Source organism: Cloeon dipterum, chromosome 3, assembly GCF_949628265.1.
Source record: "Cloeon dipterum chromosome 3, ieCloDipt1.1, whole genome shotgun sequence".
NCBI classification, from domain to species: domain Eukaryota; kingdom Metazoa; phylum Arthropoda; class Insecta; order Ephemeroptera; family Baetidae; genus Cloeon; species Cloeon dipterum.
Genome location: NC_088788.1, coordinates 6,050,144 through 6,070,179, shown reverse-complemented (window position 1 = coordinate 6,070,179; position 20,036 = coordinate 6,050,144). Strand labels below are relative to the sequence as shown.

At 34.8% G+C, this 20,036-nt stretch overlaps 1 protein-coding gene across 1 annotated transcript in view; it reads right to left on the bottom strand.

Moving 5' to 3' along the window:
- LOC135939433 (maltase A1-like) overlaps positions 1-18,742 on the bottom strand; it is a 44,229-nt gene extending 25,487 nt beyond the window's left edge. The window contains exon 1 of the mRNA XM_065483823.1: positions 18,645-18,742. The gene's annotated coding sequence lies outside the window, so the exon portion shown is untranslated. The remainder of the gene's footprint in view (positions 1-18,644) is intronic.
- Between the last annotated feature and the right edge of the window lie 1,294 nt (positions 18,743-20,036).

The window sequence follows — 20,036 nt, the reverse complement described above, 5'->3', positions numbered from 1 at the left end:
TCGTAAGAACAAACTCTTGACACTCGTATGGAAATCCAAAGAGAGCTCTTTGTTTCCCACATTGAGACGCCATCTTGGACCTGCGCAGTGGGAACCAATTTTATCGCACATCTGGACCCCGCTGCATCATATCATTTTTTTATTTTTTGGAAGTAAATAATGTAAGATATTATCCAAGACCATGATGATCTCTAAAAACAAAATTTTTCTCAAAAAATACGAAATTTACCTCTTTTCTGAAAAATTAGAAATCCAAAATTAGAATTTTTCAGATCATTATTGTACTCTCAATTACGGAGAGTTGTAAAGCAACGGCATAAACGTCATTTGAGAAGCTTCAGTTTATATTAAAACTTTGAAAATCAATTAAATATATTTTAAATCGTGAGTTGTAAGTGAGAAACCGTTTATTTGGTATAGTAATTTTACATTAACAGATGGTGCAATGCTTCGACGTATGCTAAATATATTATGCCATCAATTATTGTAATAATGCTGAATTTAATAAATAAATATAATTAAACATCTTTGCTTCGTTCATATATAATAAAAACACGTCTTTTTACTGTTTATCTATAAAAATATAAATAACAAAATATTGTACACTTAAAAATAGTCCCGATTGTTAATTTACTGGCAGAAATAAAAATGGGTTTTGTTTTTTAACGTTTAATGTAATAAAATCTTTACTTGCATTTTTCATTATTTGCACATTTACCATTGCTAAAAGGTGCATTTTATCAGATAGGGAGAATCGCAGAGGCATCAAAACTCGGCAGCTCGTCAAACACAGAGTGCGCGGACCGAAAATCAACAAAACAAAAGGGCTCACTGGGAGCAGAGCTGGAGAGCAGAGCAGGCAGGTGACAAACAAAACACCACACCACTTATCTGGCATATCATGGTGCAAATATGTCTGCGGTGCTTTAATAAGGGAGCAGAGGGGGTGGTTCGGGAGGGTGCGTTTGTTGTCTCTCGTCGTCGTCGGCGGCGGCGGTTCGGAGGCAGCAGCTCGTCTTGATAAATAAAGAGAGAGAGAGAGAGAGAGAGAGAGAGAGAGAGAGAGAGAGAGAACGGTGCAATGCATCAAAACTGCCGCCACCGCTGCTCTCACTAGAGAGAAAGAGCAGGAGCACCCACCCCCTAGCCACCCCCGCCCACCCTCCGACGAGAGAGAGAGAGAGAGAGAGCAGCACCCTCTTGCGCTCATCTGAATTGCAAATCTCGACTCGATATCTCTTGAATATGCACGAGGGGGTGGCCGGGGGTGGCTCTGCACTGCTCTCGGGGGCGGAGGTGGGTTGCCTTTCGGTTTCGAGGCGCCGGCGACCGGCAGGCCGAAATAATTGGGTGACGTCACGTGGACGAGCAGCACTCATTGTTGGGCCCAATTATTGTTGGAAAACGCCGTCTTTGAGAATCTTTCTTAGGAATATTTTCTACAACACAATTTTCTGCACGTCTCGAGCATTGAGAGCAACAAAAAGCCCAATTGATGTTAATTTTAACGAGTTTAATTATTAAATTTGAGCATCACATTAACGTAAGTGTGTTATTTATTTTAATTTAATTTTTAACACTTATTATCAAGAAAAAAATTCTATTTCTTTAATTCTTTTTGTATACAGATTTGGTGATACATTCATATATTTTATAAATATTTAAACAGCGTAATTAATACATGAATACAATGTGTTTTTTAAAAGAAAAACTGAGTCATGTGCTTTTCATTATTGCGAAAACTAAAATAGATTTAAAAAATCTTCTTCTTCTGAGAATGTAGGTATTTAGAGATTTCAAATCATTATGACATTTCCCAACTCTATTTTAATTTTAAATAACACTTTTAATAATTTAGTTAAATATGAATCCCGCTCATCACTTCATTTTTTAAATAAATTCTGTAGTGGTACAAAAGCGTGGTCTTGCTCTTTGTTGGGAACCAACAATTGTCATCGGTTTAAATTATTGTAATTTTTGCATTATTGTTTCATCGGTCTTCATCATTTCTACCTTGTCATCGCCCAAATTTCTAAATTTAAATCTGGATTCCCTAAATTATAGGGCTCTATTTTTTGCAATTCAATCATTTTTTTTATTATTTAGAGATATTAAATTTAATAAAGAATAAATCACTGACATCAGCTCAATACTGACTGGCAATGCAAGAAGCTGAGATTTTACTTTAAAAAACACGAGAAGATCAGCTTCAGACTTACATCGAGAAAATTTTCTCTTGATTTATTCTAGCTTAAAAAAACATCAAGCTTTTCAGAAGTGTGCGACCAAGATATCGTGATTTATTTCGCTTAAACTGAGAAGCTTAATAGTTTAATTTACAAAGATAATAATTAAGTAAATAATATATTTGTAACAACAGATTTTAAATTTAATCATACTTGCATTCCAGCTATTTTGAAACGTTAAATATAAATAGAAAGTTGCTTATTATAATTTTTATATTCTAACCATTATTTTGCTAAAATTAATACATCAAACTAATTGTCCATTTAAAGTACAATCAATTTATATATTTTAATTTAATTAGTAAATAATTTTATCATGTGTTAATGATTGTGCAAAAGTTAGCAGATAACTGTAGTAAAAAATCAAAGAATTTTATTATTTGTTATCGTTCAATCGACGAATTTTGTCGCAAGATTTAGTTCCGAAATTCCTTCCAAATACAGAGAGATCAGATAAATCATCGACGCACAAAAAGCTGATATTTTCATAACGTGCGCATTTGCACACTCCATTAACCTCCAGAGAGCACGTCCTTAGGGGCCGCCGCCGATGTATTTTTTTTTACGTTTTTCCCGCACAAATATCTAAAACGTCTCAATTTGCGCGACACGCACTCTTGCGAATCAATGAAAATCACTTTTCGGTCGGTGCGGCGTGCAGTGTGTCAATTTGCGCCGCAAAAATGGCAACATGATAAATGCGGCGGTGGCGGCGGGCGGACGGACGGACGGAAATTTATTCTGCGCGCGGGCTGGGGTGGCCGCGAGGTCGGGTGAGTGATGACGCTTTTTGTCATGCCTGTCCCGGCCACAGCCACAGCCGAAGACACATCATAACGCACGCATTAGACACGCGAGTAAAAAACAGACACTCGCTCTGCTCTCTTCTCTCTTCTCTCTTTGCTTTGCATGGCCTGCACTCGCCTTTTGCGCCGCAGTGAATATTCATGAGAGCGATTCTGCCGACCAAGCCGATTCCACGCGGAAATGCTATTGAGAAATGCTTTCAAGCCCAGTCATCTCGATATTTGGGGCCAAACAAAAGGATTTTCAGCATGTGAGGGCTGACCATGGACACAAAGGATGATTCATCAGGGAATTTATTTATTGTTTTAAAATCTATAAAATTATCAAATTAAAATTAAATTTATCTTGATCCTAGGCCCTTTTTCTAGGGGTTGGAATTAGGAGCAAATTTTCAGAATTATGGAGACTGAATTGATAGCTTTGTTGCCTCCGTAAAATTTTATAAATCTTCGTGTGTGATTTGGAAGGAAAGGGTTGATTTAAGGTTGCAAGTACCCTTAGAATGTCTTTTGCTCGTGCTATCTAGTGGAGATCATGACGAGTCAAATACCTAATTCTCTTTAAAGCCAAAATTTGGTGAAAAACATCTTTTACTTTTAGGAACCTCGTAGTATATAATTAATAAAAAAGTTTGTCAACTAAACCTCCGTTCCTGAGAGTTAAATATAGACATATTTGAAAATACTTTTGTCTAAAATTCACCTCATATGAATATCTGAATTGGTTTTAGAGCGGAGGGTAGTAAACTCTCGACCACGTCTCGCTTTGAAGTGTAAACAGCAGCAAAACAAACAAAATTTACGATTTTACACGATTTTCGAGGTTACACAAAAGGGGTTCAAGGGGAGCCCAGATACCTGGTTTGCAGCAAACAGAAGTATATAGGCGAGTGAAATTATAATTCAACATTGGAAGTGGCTTATACTCTATGTGAAAAACCGGAATTGTCGAGGGAGTATTAACGTTGGTCTCAAAATTGTTCTGAATATCAAGTTAAATTTTAAATTGAAGCAATTGTAAAATGCTGTGGCGATGCTATACTGGGTTTATCGCTCAGAAACTGCAGCGATCAGTAAGAGTGAGTCTACTTATTACGAATTTATACAATTTGAAAAATCTCTGCCCTGTTTTTCTCAAACTTTAGTGTAGAAATAGCATTTTTATCAGTAAATTACCTTAGTGTGACTTTTCAAACAGTTTATAACTAATATATAAATTGTAAGATAAAGAGCTAGTCAAAATATAATTTGAGAAAAATAAATTTTAACAGTTTTAAGTATTTAATGATTTTAAATATTTTAAATAAACGTAAAAATTCATTTTATTGGTGATTTTGAATAATAAAAAAAATATTAATTAATTATAAATAACTGTTTTTCTGCACATAGTTAGGGAAAATTTATAAATTAATCTGTATGCATTTAGTTTTATTTCAAAATAGAAAAACTACATTCTTAGCAAATTTTTTGTTCCTATTAAAGTAAGATAATTAGAAATTTTCTTAAATATTTAATTCGCATCCAATCCAAAATAGTTACTACTGGGAAAACTATTTAAAATCCAATTAATCTATAACAAAATTAACATTTAAAAAATCTGCGCCGCGAATTTTTTAATAATTTTTTCAGAAGCACAGGATAAACAGTTAAAAATAATTATTACGATTTTTGTATTTAGATTTAGTCATACATAATTTAGACCTGTAAACTTTTAAACGTTTTTTCGTTTATTTTTAAACAGTAGATATTTAATTTATATAAGGAATTATAATTATTTTGCAATTTAAGAATAAATGATACAACAGAGGCACAAACAGCAATTATTTATCAATAGAAATAGTAGCTTGTGTTTTTTACCTATTATATACTTGAGCTGCTTCAACAATACTTCTTAAAAAAATAAATAAAAACCATTTTTCTAAGTCTAAATCATATTTTAAAGTGCTCGTTAATTTCGACCGATCGCTGTAAAAGCAAGCGTGCGTTCAAAGTCCTCTCTCTGCCGAGGCTGCCGTGCAGTTGACATTCCTCTTTTCTACTCGCACACTCACTTTCCGCTACACGCGTTCCTCACCTCTTATTTACATTTTAATACAGCTCCCCTGCGGAACGCAAATCTAGAAGCGTTCAAGCGCTAATTCTCTCCTGGGGATTGCCAGACGCACACACACACACACACAGTCACACACACGGCTGACGAGCACATATGAGCAGTAAAATATCCGAATTCGCCATTGCTGCGGCGTCTCCTTTAAAATTTCAACGCAAAAATGTATTTTGTTTAAAAATTTAGATTTTTAAAAATAAAATGTCAGTTTTGTATTAAATTCCTGAAGAGAAAATTCGTATTTCTTTGAAGAAGAGAAAAATTGAAATTAGCTTAGATGATTTTCAGATTAATTAAAGCAGAAAAAAATATTTTAGACTCAAAATTCCAGAAATCATAACGAAAATTAGCAAGTCAAATAAACATTCATGTTTAGGGGTTGTTGACGGGTTTATTTGAGTAGTTTTGAATAGGTTAACATTGACATTTCTATATAAATATATCGTCGAGTGTTTTTCTTCCCAATATTGTTGGGTCTGATTCTGATGGAATGCGAAATTCCGTCAGGATCGAGTGGGAGGCTGTGTGTGTGTGTTGGCGGTGCTGCGTGCTCGATTGGCGTAACCTCGTCCGTGTTTTTGATCCTCGGGGAAAAGTCTCAAGTGCTCCCTAACGAGCGGCTTAATAATATTCAAACGCGGGCAAAAAATAAACTCGCCTTTGCGCATACATCTTTTTGCCGGCGACAGCTGCTCTCGGGCTAGCAGGAGAGAGAGAGAGAGAGAGAAGAAGGAAGAGAGAGAGCTCTCGCCAAAAATATGTATTATGAGGGAGGGAACAGGGCGCGCAGGGGTGCAATATTTCGCCGCAAAAAATCAGCCTGCGGAAAATTGGAGTTTGAAGGAGGCCTGCTTTCCTTCCTCCTGCTCCGGCACAACTTATGTGTACGCGATATATAAAGTTTCAATTTCGTAATAATCCAGAGCAGAGCAGAGCGCAGAGAACAATATTAGGCGTGCGCTCGCGCGCTCTTTACGGCGGCTTAAACTTTTATTATGTGTCTGCTGTTATATAATTTAATAAACTCGGCGCGAGCGCGGCTCGAAAAATAATAAAACCACCAGCGGCAGCGGCGTTGGTTGCCGAGCGAGCGAGCGAGCGAGTGCGCTTTACGATGCGGATTACTGCCTGATAAGTATGCAACTTTTCGGTCGTAGGTGTGAGGCAGTTTGCATAATCAGCAGGAGATTGTCTTCCAGCCAGCCAGACGAGCCGCTCGCACAGGGGGAGTTCGAGTTGGCAAAAGCCAGTCACATAATATAGAGAATGATACTCGCCGATATTTAAATGTGTGGCAAACCGACGAACAATTATTTTGAATGTTAATTATGTAAAATGTGAGCTTTTTATTTTACCAGAGACCGAAAGATAAATAAATTTTGCATAGTTTGCTAAAATTTCTTCTATAGATTTCAGTTTAAATACATATATACCCGGGATTTCAGAACTGAGAAGAGTTTAAACTATTTCTCCACTGCCATTTTTTTATATAAATTAATGGCAAAGAAAACGTTCCAACAGTTTCCCAGCGTTTAAAATTTGAATCAAAAAATATCCGGCCTCTTTTCCTGAAATTTTGTTGTCAAAACAACTACTATTTTAGAAAATTTAACTGAAATATTTAAAAAATAAAATAAATTACATATAGATTTATTTAATAAGCAAGTCATTTTGATTTTTATAAAATATATTTAAAAAATTTAAATAAAGAATTGTTTTTAATAAATTAAAATTGTTATTTTATCTTATTTATTTTACAAAAACACTTTATTAAAATATCCTGAGTAATTGTTTTAATACACTTTGCGTAAAGCTAAGGAAATTATTTATAAATAAATAATCATGCTGATGTGAAGAAGATAGAAAACAGCTATAGTTAAATGACCCGTCTCCCTCAGTTGGATAAATTGAAAATTTCTTAAATGTTTAAGTTGTGTCCGATCCAGAATATTCTCATGAAAAACTTTCATGGAAATTTAAAACAAAAATAAGATGGAAGATTTGTGTTTCTCTTTTCTCTATCCAGAAATAAATATTTCCCGAGCACTGGACTTTCTGAATAGCTCAACGAATTTGATATCAGGATAAACTTAAACTTCTTGAAATTTTCTGGTAAAATCAGGCACAGTATTCATGGGTTTAACGCGACTTAATCATAAAATTTGACAATATTAAATAAGAAATTAATACCACCAAAAAACGATAACTGCGAATTTACGCCTAATTGAAGGCTAATTTTCAATACAGACACCTAAAAGTTTTAAAAACAGTCTAAACACAATTACTGGGCGATCCATCCAATCCTTACTCAGCAGAGAAATGCTTTAAATATTCTGAAAAATCGAATTATTAGTTCAAATGCATCTAAAATTGCTTATGATTCATGATAATCTTTTCTATTAAAAAGGAAGCCAGACGCACATAATTATTCCATCATTTTTAATTTATGGAAACTTCCGTACGAAAAGGATTAGTTATTTTTCATTATTTTCTGTCCAATTCAACTGAGAGAACACCAAATGTGGATAAATCAATAACGTAATAATTATTTTTAGTGTAAATAACCTCATCTTGCATGTAATAATTCTTAGTCAGTAACAGCTTTCAATTTATTTTCTCTCTTTACAATTGCTCATTGACACAATTACTGTCCCCTCATTGTGTATTTCCTCGGTAGCGGATCGAAATGAGCTCAGCGATTTCGAGGCGTATAATTATCGAGTGGGTGGTCGTGGTGGCTAATGAGGCTAATCGCAGTTGGCGCATCAATCCGAGCCAGGGGCCGAGAGCAGCGAATAATTCGCCTGCTCCAAAGTGCTGCTTGTGCGAGATTCAGACGATAATAGCTGGCTGCTTGGCTCTGTGTGTGTGTGTGTGTGTGTGTGTGTGTGTGTGTGTAATTGGCATGAGGAACGTGCCGACCAAAGGCACACAACTTTTTTCAGCAACAGCAGTAGACAGGACAAAATCTGTAAGAATAGACTAGAGCCCTGCGCAGTAGCGATTTCTTTAAAGGAAAACATATGTAATAAAACAGTAATTGTGGTTTGAAATTTTTCGCTGTGGAAAAAACAGCATTTTCTGGGTAGTAAATATAATGCATTGCAAAAGCTGTTTTCATTTTCATATTTTTACGGCAATTTTGTATTTTTTTTAGTTTAATTACCATGCAATTTGATTTGTTTCATCCAAGTACATTGATTACACACTCAACAAAAATTAAATTGTTTATATTTTCTGTCTTATTAGAGGATACAAGTGACTAGCGACGCTTGGCCCTGAGGGAAACTGTCCGTCGAGGTGGCGAAATTGACCAAAAAGACTCAAATATATGTGACGGTGCAGGTAAAACTGCAACAAAATAGTTCTCAGGTCACGCGACCTGAGGAAGGTTGATGAAAAATCACCGCCGTTTATCGCCAAATGTACTTGAAACTCTAGAAAGTACTAAAAAATAATTAAAAACAAGCATGGGAATGGATCTCAGGTCGGGGTACCCTGAGAAAGGTCGTTTGAGTTCCGCAGGTCAATGCCCTTTTCGAGACCAGTCCGATAAGGGGTTGTGGTCTATGATCGGACGAATGGCCAAATTTAAATAAAAATAAAACTATTTTTTTTATTTTGACCTTTTTGAAAACATGACCGAAAATAAATTCGTTAAAATTCGAAAAATGGTCTGATTTTGGAAAACTGCACACTCGCGGACTTATCTCACTGAAAGGCATCGATTGGGGCCGGAATAAGTCCGTCCGACCCAAAAAGGCCCCGCCTGGGCCCCGAAAACTACAGTTGACAAGTGTCACATTTTGCGTTTTTTTTACTTTTAAAATTTGCTTTTATTGGTCGTAGAGTAAAAAAACAAAGATAATCAGACTTGCTGTAAATTTCTACCTCTTTTAGACCCCGATTGCCCCCGCCGACCGCCCCTGGCGCCAAAATCTGGGCTATTTTGAATGTTTTTTTTTTTTTAATTCACCAACTAGCCAAATTCGGTCTTTGACTTGAAAATACGTCTCCCCGCGACGAAACGCGTTGATTACTCGGGTTTTTGGGTGAAATTCGTGGTTTTTCGAGTTGCAAATTGTGAACTGGTGTTTTTTCCAGTTAATTATTGGCAAAAAAAGAATTGTGCATTAGTGCACATTGCAAAATATCCAGTTCGCCGGTAGAAACAAACAAAATGTAGATTTTTTTAAACCCGTTCATTACGATTGAATTTAAATAAAAATTTAATAAAACAAAATTAAAAACACACTAAAAATTTCCTAAATCGAAGCAAGCACTTAAAAGAAAATTCTGCAACTCTTGAAAATGTAAAATGCAAATTTTTCTTTCCAATCAATCATCAAATACATACGACAAGAAACCCAAATTTTAACTACTTTTTAAATTAAAATGCACTAATTTTGGCGATTTTGATTAGAAGACCTACATGAAAGGTTTTGACTTAAGAAATCGGCTGCCGGGATCATTAAAAATCGCACCGCACCGTTCTCTATTCTAGAAGACGCAGAGACAATTTTCGGGAGAGGCGCGCGGTGCGGTGCGGCGCGGTGCGGCGCGGCGCACAGAGAGACGAATGGGCCACACAAATGAGGGAATTCGCTGTAAAAGGAGCTGTTTGTTTGTACCTGTTTGTCGGACACAATCGGCCGTGGCACCGCGGCGACGATGCTGGCTCATAAATTAGGCCTTTACTGCCTGTTACTCTCTCGCGTAATGGCCAGCGAGTATTTCATTTTTACTGGCGCTGACCTGCCCGTTGCCAGCGCGTAATTGCGCAGCCATGCGACATTACCTGCTCTCTCTCTCTCTCTCTCGCGCTCTTTATTGTCTAGCTGCGAGGTGGCTCCTGCCGTTTGCGCTTTGATTTATCGCCGTGTGCGCGAAACTCGGCTTCTTCGGACCAAAAACGGACATTCCCGCCGAGATTTATGAGGACGCGTTCGCTCGCTTAATGCGCCGAGCAGCTTCTAGCTCTCGGAACTCATTGCCAGACGCTGCTGATTGGCGCCACGTTCTGTCAAACGAAATTAGAGGTTTTTAACCCGGCCATACTCGAGCTTATTCATTAAAAAGGATTGTTATACCTAAAAATTGGAACTTTCAGATGGGTAAATATTTTTATTTTCCCTTTTATATGGAAAATGAATGCTTTAATTGCGAAGAATATCTTCGGACCAATAATATCATGGCTATGATTCTAATAAAAAAGGCATAGGATTATTTACGCCCTTTTAATACGTCACGGATCCATCAAATAAGCAGAAATCATGCGATTTTATTACAGAAAAAAATCACAGAAACTCTAAAAACAGTCTAAGAGCATTTTTCAAGTTTTGCAGGTGGAATTTTCCAACCCAGGAAGGAGGGGAACAATGATATGCCCCAAAAACTGGATGTGTTAATTATGTAATTAATGGTAAACAAATGAAGAGGATATTCTTTGAAAAAATAAAATAAAATATAACATTACAGACTCAAGCTCGTGTAATTTATGCTTCGAACGATGCGCTTAAAAAGAATTTCTAAGAAATCGCTTTAAATCTTCTATTCCCTCCCCCTCCCCAAATTAGACTAATTTCTCCTAAAACATGTTTGCATTTCACTCGCAACCCTACTCATACGGATTGGAGAATTTGCTGAATTGAAAAGATAGCATGACCTATTTTTGTTTGAAATTGCATCAACGTCTTGGACGAGGAAAAAATATGAAAACATCGTAAAGAATTACAGAGGCAACTTTTTGTGTAAATACGCATACCAGTTCTTTAAGGACAGTTCAAATAATAAAAAAATTGTCCATTTGTTCCCAAATCAAATAAACAAATTTGGTTTATTCATTTAAAATTTTTAACAGCAATGAATTTTAATGGGTTCAGTTGGAGAAATTTTCCAAATACTTATTTATCTATCTAAAGATAATGCTGCACTTTCTTTAGACAGTTTTCTAGCCAAAATAACGGTTTTTTGGCACAGTTGACTTAGAGGAAACGTAAAAATTTCTTAAATAAATAATTTCAAATTTATCAAACTGTGGGAAAAGCCATTTCTTCACATTTTACAAAATTTTGAATTGAAGTGAACTGAAGAAGCCTTGTCATTATGCAAATCTATTATTTTTAAACATTAAAATTAATTTGATATCAAGTACATACTGTCTAAAACGTGATTTTTAATCAATTGCAAATTGGGCATTCAAGTTTAATTTTACTGTTGTTTATTAAATAAAACTAACATTGTAAATAATTAGTACCTTAACCAAAATAATTTATTATTTTAATGTTTTTTTTGTTAATATTATATTTGAAGTAAATTAATAATTTTAAATTTTATTAAATTAATTTAAAAAAGTTTTATTGCACTTAATAATATATCAAATTAAAAACAAATGGGGTTTACATATTTTTGACAATATATAATGTAATTAATATAAAAGTATATATACAGACACTCAATTATTCAAACCCACTGTTTTCAACCGTAAAGTAATCTATCCCTGCTTTGCATGTTGCGATAGTATAATTTAATTCTATACAATTTTCGTTTATGATGACCAATGAAAGCTCAAGGAAATAGTTGGCAGCTCAATGTCAGGTCTAAAATTGCCAACCCTGCATTGTTATCTCAGGTTTGAATTCAAATAAACTGAAGATTGGGCTTTTAAAAAATGAAGAAGCCTCGTCACGATACAAATGTTAGGACGTTACAAATTGGGCATTTTAGAGTAATTTCCAACTGCTATTCACGCTCATTCAGTGAGAGCAAAACTTAAAATTTGAGGTGCAAACTCAACAGCATTATTTTGTTTATTTAAATCAATAACGCAAATTATTTTTTGTGCAAACAGCTCTTTAATTAAAGTAATAAAAAAAGAGTACGCTATTATATATGATGCATTATTACGCCATTGTAATTGTCGAGAAAACGCATGCGGTGAGCAGGCGGTGCTAATAAAAATTCCAAACTTGTTTCGGAATCCAGATTGCGGATCACCTAATGAATGATATGACCACATTCTCGGCGAAAACCAGTAGCCGCGGCTGAGAGATGTTTATCAATCGAAAACATCGCTCGAAACAGGAATTATTCACGCAGCGGCTGCTGTTCTTCCCCGTGAAAACGACCGGCGCGGCTGACAAATTTATAAACGCTCTGCTCAAATTTGATCCGCTCTGACTCTCGTTTTCTTTGCACGCAGAGATAATTTATTAAGCAATTAGCTAATAGCTCGAATTAAGTTTGCGCTTCGGCGAATGAGGGCCAATTTGGCTGGTCTCGTCGGCGCGGATCGCTCAATTTCGTGTCACTGGCCGGCTTCTCGGAAAAGGAGACGCATTTTGAAACTCGCCCCGAAACAGGAAATTCATCACCAGGGTTGCCAATTGTAGACAACGCTTTTGCACCAATTGCAAATGAAAATAGATATTTCATCGTAATTTATAAAATTTGTCTTGAATTAAAATTGGGAAAAATAAATTGATCATAACTTGCAATGACAATAAAGTTTTAATTCAGTTTTATTAAATTTTAAGATTTTTGGGCAGAAAATCTTATTATTAGTGGCGGTTACCAAAATTAGCAATTGTATCTAAGTGGAAAGATACAGGGCAACAATTGAAAATTATTTGAATTGTTGGTTTTCATAAGCAATTGATCGATAAACAATTTTTTCAACAATTTGCAATAACAAAAAAGGATCTTCCAACAATAAAATTTCAAATTTTGCCAATTTTCTCCAAAATTTACAGTGCTCGAACACATTTTCTCGGCATATTCCGATTCCTCTCGTCGAGATCTGTCCAACGGTGTATGCCACTTATTGGGGAAACTCTTGGTTTTGAAATTAAATCGGATTTCAAGTAAGGAGACAGCCATTACCATTTGAAAAGCACGCTAACTTTCCAGCCAATTTTCTAAAAAAAATTACAGTGCTTCTTAGGTCAATTTAGGCTTTAACTGAATCCTAAGGGATGAGCTTATGCATTGGCAACAAGCATTTTCCAGGCTTTTGCACTATCATTCCTCTTTTGCGATTTTCGTCCTTGTTTTTGTACCACTAAATTAAAAATTTATTGATAAATTTCTATCATTTCCTAAATTTTAATCATTTATTGCAGGTTTTTAATGAGTTAATTTTTTTACAAAATGCCCTAACCCAGCCTAAAAATTCAGCGTTTCAAAGAATTTATGGTACTTCTTAGTAAAATGTTTGCTGTACCCTTGGAACTAAGAAAAATGACCAGAGATAATCTAGTCCACACAGCCTACAAATTGGAAACTTTTTCAATTTTTCCAAAAAGTAGGACACGGGCTTGCAATTAGGTCCCATCGCAATATCATAATATCATTGAAACCTTTTACATTTAATGACGTGTAAAACAAAAAAAATAGATTAAATACGTTTTTAATTTAAAGCTTTTTAAATAATATTTTTTGTGACTTTTTTCTTATTGACAAGAATTAATTTTATTTTATTTATACAATATTTATTGTTATTTATGATAATAGATTAAATTTTAATAATAAATTACGGTTTGAAAATTTAAAACACTGTATAAAATGTAATTAAAATAAAAATATATTTACTCATTGTCAAAGAATATATATATTTAAGTACTATAAATCACGACATTAGACTGAAATACCTTTCTATTTCAATAATTCATTACAATTATCTATCAAGACGGCAACCAATGAAAAGCTAAAGGAAATATTTGGCAGCTCAGGTCTAAAATTGCCAACCCTGGCCGTGACGGCGCGTGTAATGTCATCTCAGGTTGCCGCGGTTTTTTGCGTGTTCCTGGAAGCCGAGACGAGCAAAACGAGCCAGCTAGCCAGTGAGTGAGTGTGTGTAACATATAACGACGTACACGTTGATGTGTATTGTCTGCGCGTTGCTCGGTGGAGGAAAGAAAATAACGCCGGTCGGTCGACTGGAGGACGCCTGAGGTGATCGTGCATGCCGAGCACGTCGCGACTCAAAGGAGAAATCCTCCGGTTGACACAATCAAAGCTTGAATGGTCTCCGTGCTGGTCCCGTGGGAGAGTCCGCCGCTCAAAATCGACGCAAATCGCCGTCTTTTTTGCCGCAAAACGCTGTCATTCATCGCCGAGTAGACGCTTTTTTCTCGCCCGACTTCAGCTTTAACTGTAAAACGGCGGGCGTGCGTACGTTTTTAAAACACACAGCATCCCAGCAACGACGGTTTTATCTTTACTGGGAATCCGTCATTTCACGTCCGAGGAGAAGACTGGAAGACTCACGTTTCTGTTGAGTTGTTTTAAAAGGAGATTCATAAATATCTATAAAGGAAAATTTGGAGCAACCCATTTCTGGCCATAAGAATTTTTAAGAAAAATAGAATTGAAAATTAAATTCATTAACTATTCCAAAAATATATAATGATTTCAGACTCTGAGAAAGGGTTTTCTTTGAGAAAATGCCATTATTTTTATCTGTTAGTGTTCAAATTTGCACTGTTAATTTTTTTATAAAATAAATTAAGCAAAAAGAGTCAAACCAAAGGAATTTAAACTGATTGCCATGTTTTAGTTTGCATTTGAATTCAGAGGAGGGAATTATTTAAGCTAAGAAAACATTTCATTTCAAACCAAAGAGAATTATTCATTTTTAATAGATTAATAAGATTTAAATTTACTCTCAGACTAAATTAAAGCTAGAATAATTGGAATTAATTAAATAAAATAGGATCAAATTTTGTTTATTTTAATTGACCAGTTGCATAAACCCTTAGTTATTGAAACCGCCAACAGATGGCGCAGTCACAGACTTTCTTCAAAAATTTTGCTTTAAGCGGTTTAAAGGCATTTCCGCTGCGATTTCAGACTCAATCTAGCTATTTTGCTTTTTTTAATTAATTTGCTATTTTTTGACGTGCTGAAAACCAAAATCGGTTCAGCCATTCGCCGTAGAAACGTTGGAAAAGATTTTTTTATTTCAAAAAATAGTTTTTCACGTTTCTACGGCGATTGGCTGAACCGATTTTGGTTTTCAGCACGTCAAAAAATAGCAAATTAATTGAAGAATGCACAGTAGCTAGATTGAGTCTGAAATCATAGCGGAAGTGCCTTAAAAACAAAAGTCTACGGTGGTGCCATCTGTTGGTGGCTTCGAACACTTAGAGTTTATGCAACTGGTGAATTGGCTAATAAATTTACCTTATAATTCGCACACCGTTGGATAAATAGCAACAAAAATAATCTAGATTGCACGAAAATCGCTGATAGATTTTTGAATAAATTATGTATAGTTGAAAATTGATATGTAATTTTATAACAGAGAGTTTCCCTAAACGCTGTTGGACAGATCTCGACGAGAGGAACCGAAATCTGCCAAGAAAATGTGGTCAATGCACTATAAATTTGGAAGAAAACTGGAAAAAAATTCAATTTTTACTGTTGCAAGGTTATTTTACTGTTGAAAATTGTAGAACAAATTGTTTAGCGATAAACTGGTTATTGCATCTAGAACAATCTTTGATTGATGCTTTGTTTTTATTTATTTTGAAGTACAAATAACTTTATGTTGTTTAGTTTTGGGTAAAGTTATTGATATACAGTAAAGCAAAATGTACTAAATTTTTCGTATTAAATTATTTGTTTTAAAGTGTACATTTTTCAAATTATATTTTGCTATTAAATTTATTTTACTATATTTGGGGATTTCAAGTTTGATTTTTTTTAAATTAAATACATGATTTGTTTCAGGTTTTATTTATTTAAAAATGGTAAGAGTACAAGATTATGTTATTGCTAATCTCCATTAATTTTAATCGGTGTGGGAATTGTTGTTTCCTGGTTATCGTACTGACAATTACATTCCTGAAATTTCCGATAAATAAAAACAAAATTCAAATAATTTTTTATCTTCACCCTGTATCTTAACTTTAACATAATAAAACACGAATGAAACGAAGTTTTAGATTCGCAAAGCCATAATATACAATCGAGCATTTAGCGTTGGGATCGCGATAAGAGCGTGCGTTGTCGATTTTGCGTTGCGACAAGGAATTGATTGCGTTGGTGCAGCTTTAAATTCATCTGTTATGCAGATGGCGGCGCATGCAATATTATTTTACATTTTGCCGTGTCTACTTTGCATAATGATCGCCGCCGACACAATGTGCCGAGTACTTAAGAGTAAGCCCTCTTAAGAGCGGAGGAGCGCAGGCGAGTGAGTCTGTGAGTCTGTCTCCCTGCTTCACCTCCTTTCTCGTTATCTGCGCGCCACTCGAGAAGCAAAATTCATACTTAACTCGGTGCCAGCGCGAACAAAATATTCCGCTGCAGCGACACCGACAGCACCCCCTCCCCCGCCAGATACAACGAATTAAAAACTTTTCGGCGTAAAAAAAGAAAAGTTGACGCCGGAAAAATCAAAGTGAAATAATCTAAAATGGAAATAACTCAGCGCGCTGCTCTCATAAAAAATGCAAATTCGCTCGGCGCCCTTCAAAAGACGCGACTTTCTCCCCGCCTGATTCTATTAGCCAAACTTTTTTGCTAAAAGGAATTAAATTCATATTTTTCGGCCTGTGGAGTAAATCACCTGGACGCCGGCTAATGAAACTTCTTTCCCCTCCAGATATGAGAAAAAGCAGCTTGTCGCAATGCTGTGTTGGAGATCCTGATGAAAATTATTTTAAAGGTTGTTCGATATGAAAATAAAGCTTTTCTGCTGGCAATTTTCATGCATGACAACCATCCATTTATCCTTTTGTTTTATTTCATATTTTAGTAAATATTGGGGAAGTGTTTAATTTTTAGGATATGATTCTCTATATAAAATGGATAAATCAGCGGGAGCCAGACGTGCGATAAAATTGGTTCGCACTGCGCAGATCCAAGATGGCGTCTGAATGTGGGAAACAAAAAAGCTCTCTTTCAATTGTCGTACGAGTGTCGAGAGTTTGTTTTTACGATCCAAAAGACACAATTAGTTAAGAGTAATGCAAATTATACGAATTTTCACGTGACCATTATTTCACGCCAGACTCCACCGAACGCCACATCTGCGCGTCGCATGAATCTGGACCCCGCTGGGATAAATTTAGCTAATTGTTAGAACTGCTTTACAAACTTAAAGGATTTCAGCTAGAATACATTATATATGTGCTCAGAAATTTATAAATTTATACTTTTAATATTTTGAAGTTTTTAAAAATTTCAATCAGTAAAACATCTTTTTGAATAATATATAACATTTCATATTATTAAAATTTATTGAAGAGTAAACTTTTTTTTTGTAAAATCAATTACACAATTATAAGTACTTTGTAGATATAATCAATTGTATATTATATAAATATATGTCATGGCACTTAACCATATATCAATGTCAAATTTACATAATTAATTGAGACTATATTAGAGATTAATTTGAAATATTAATGATTGCGAAAAGCTCATTTGTATAATGGTGAAGAATTTGAAGGCTCTTTGTCACTGTCAAATAATTGCTCAGTTTAGGGCAGAAGTTGTATAGACATCAGAAAAATTTACGTTTTTTCCCGTTCAATCTATTTTGCTTTTAATTCTTAAAAATCTCTTTAAACTGCAGGATGCAATATAGGGGTTTTGATCTTTCAAATGAGGAGTTGAATCACAGTGAAGCCGACTGACATTTCATTTAGTGCTCAGAAATTATTAAAATCGAGACGGTTAAAATTCAAAATCCTCTGCTGCTAATCCTGAAGCTGGTATTATGTTTTTGGAGCTGAAGTGCTGCTGACCTAAACCCTAAAGGGATCGAACCAGCAGGAGCTCTATAGTGAAGAGAATGCGTAAAATATTATAATTGAGTCTAAGCTTCAAATCCCTAGACAATTTCAGGCAGGATAAAAACCTAACTGGACTTGCTGCAAATACGTTCGTGAAAATAGGCCTCTAGTAAATTTATTCGACAACCGTTGATCGAGGCAATCACCCCTCTACCCCCAAAACAAACTGAAAATCCTCTATTTTATTTAATATTAAAATGCCTTAATTATATTATTTGAATATTTTGTGGTCATTATTGGATTAAATTAAAATTAATCTTTGGCATCCTAAAGGATTAATTTTAAAATGACGTCAAATAATAGAAATGTATTTTTATTAGCAGAACCTCTGGTGTGTCCACATCCGCAGAGATAATTAAGTAGGGAGCGAGATCTTTTTGTCATTTTGTATATTTTAAGGTCGGCAGCTTCGGAGTCAAAATCGTGATCGCGCTTTCGTGGCTCTAACCACCTTAATTATCCGTGAGCGAGCAGCAGTTAATTAAAAAAAGGTGTGAAAATCTTCGGATGAGATCTCACTCTGGTGCTGCTCTGCTCTGCGCTCGTCGTGTGTGTATCTCATTTGGCGTGCAGGTGTGAGCGCAGAGAAGAGATGCTGAGCTATATTTTCATTTAGTTTACACTCAGGCGGAGGCCACCTCGCGTCGTCGTTGCCGCGCGCATGCATATGGAAATCACTCACGCTTTTTATTATTGGCTCCAGCTCCCGGCATAATCCACATTCCGCGGGGCAAAAAAATCTGCCGGCCCTCGTGCCACCCGCGCTCTCTTGAAACCGGAGAACTCTATCTGAAAACAGATACACACCAACTTGCTAAATTAAATTGTAGCACAAAATTCATTAAACATAAAACAAATCGGACAAAACAAATCTTATTTAATGATTGCATAAATTATGAACATGTTTTAATTTTTTAATTTTATGGTTTTGTTTAATTTATTTAATATTTAAATTTAGTCAAGATTTATGGCAAATTAATTTTATACAAAAAACTTTTTTCTTTTTTAAATCAAAGCGGGCAAACTGACAAAGATATAGTTTTAAAATAATGTTCCACACATGCACCTGAATTTTGATGTAGGATAAGATTATTTTTCTGGGATTCATGCGATTAATATTAAGAACAGTTAAAATATAAATTGTCAGTAGGGCAAGCACTTTTCCATTATTAATGATTTATATGCTATGAGCTTTTGAGAAAACAATAATCAAATTGAAGATATATATGTATTTGTATATATGGAAATGATTATTTCTGAAATTAACAATATAATTTAGTGAAAATATTCCACTAGAGTAAAAATGTGCTATTTTAACTTTGTTCGACGGTGATGAGCATTTCAAAGTGCATCACAATAAAGAGATAAAATAGATTTTGCAGTACATAGCTATACTCCCAATTTATTCAACCTTAGATCGTGTGATAATATACTTATTTTTTTATTTCTTAGCCTCTCTTGGAAAAGCTTTCTACAATCATTTTTTTTAATTCATTCTAATCCTAAAGGAATATTATTCATTTTAAAAGTTTAAAATCACAGAGGAACTGTCCAATTTTCCTTTTTACTCTTAAAATAAATAGCAAATCAACTAAGCATTTTGGTAAATTGATACTTCGTTTCGCTTGTTTGTTTAAGGCAATGATTTTTTAAATACTAAGCAAAGCAAAACACCTATCCATAACTTAAAGTGGGAATTGCAAAAATTTGTGTTTTCAATTCTTTTTATATGATATGTGTCATAACATTGTAGAAATTCTTGGTAAAATCATGCTCAAATACATACGCTAGGTGTTTTTTAAAATTGCAATATTTTTTTAAAACATTTTTTACCATCAATTTCTCAGGGAGAACATCGCAAACCTCTCGAATGTAATGTGAATTAAGAAACTAAATTGATGTTTGTTTACACGTGGACGAAAAAATATATTTTTTACCAATTTTCGAGAAAATATTTAATTAATATTGCAGACAAAAGCAAAAAAAAATCATTTTAATAATATTCTATAATTAAATCTGGACAAATCACTTCTTATATTTTTAATTTTAAATCTCTATGGTAAAATTAAACGTT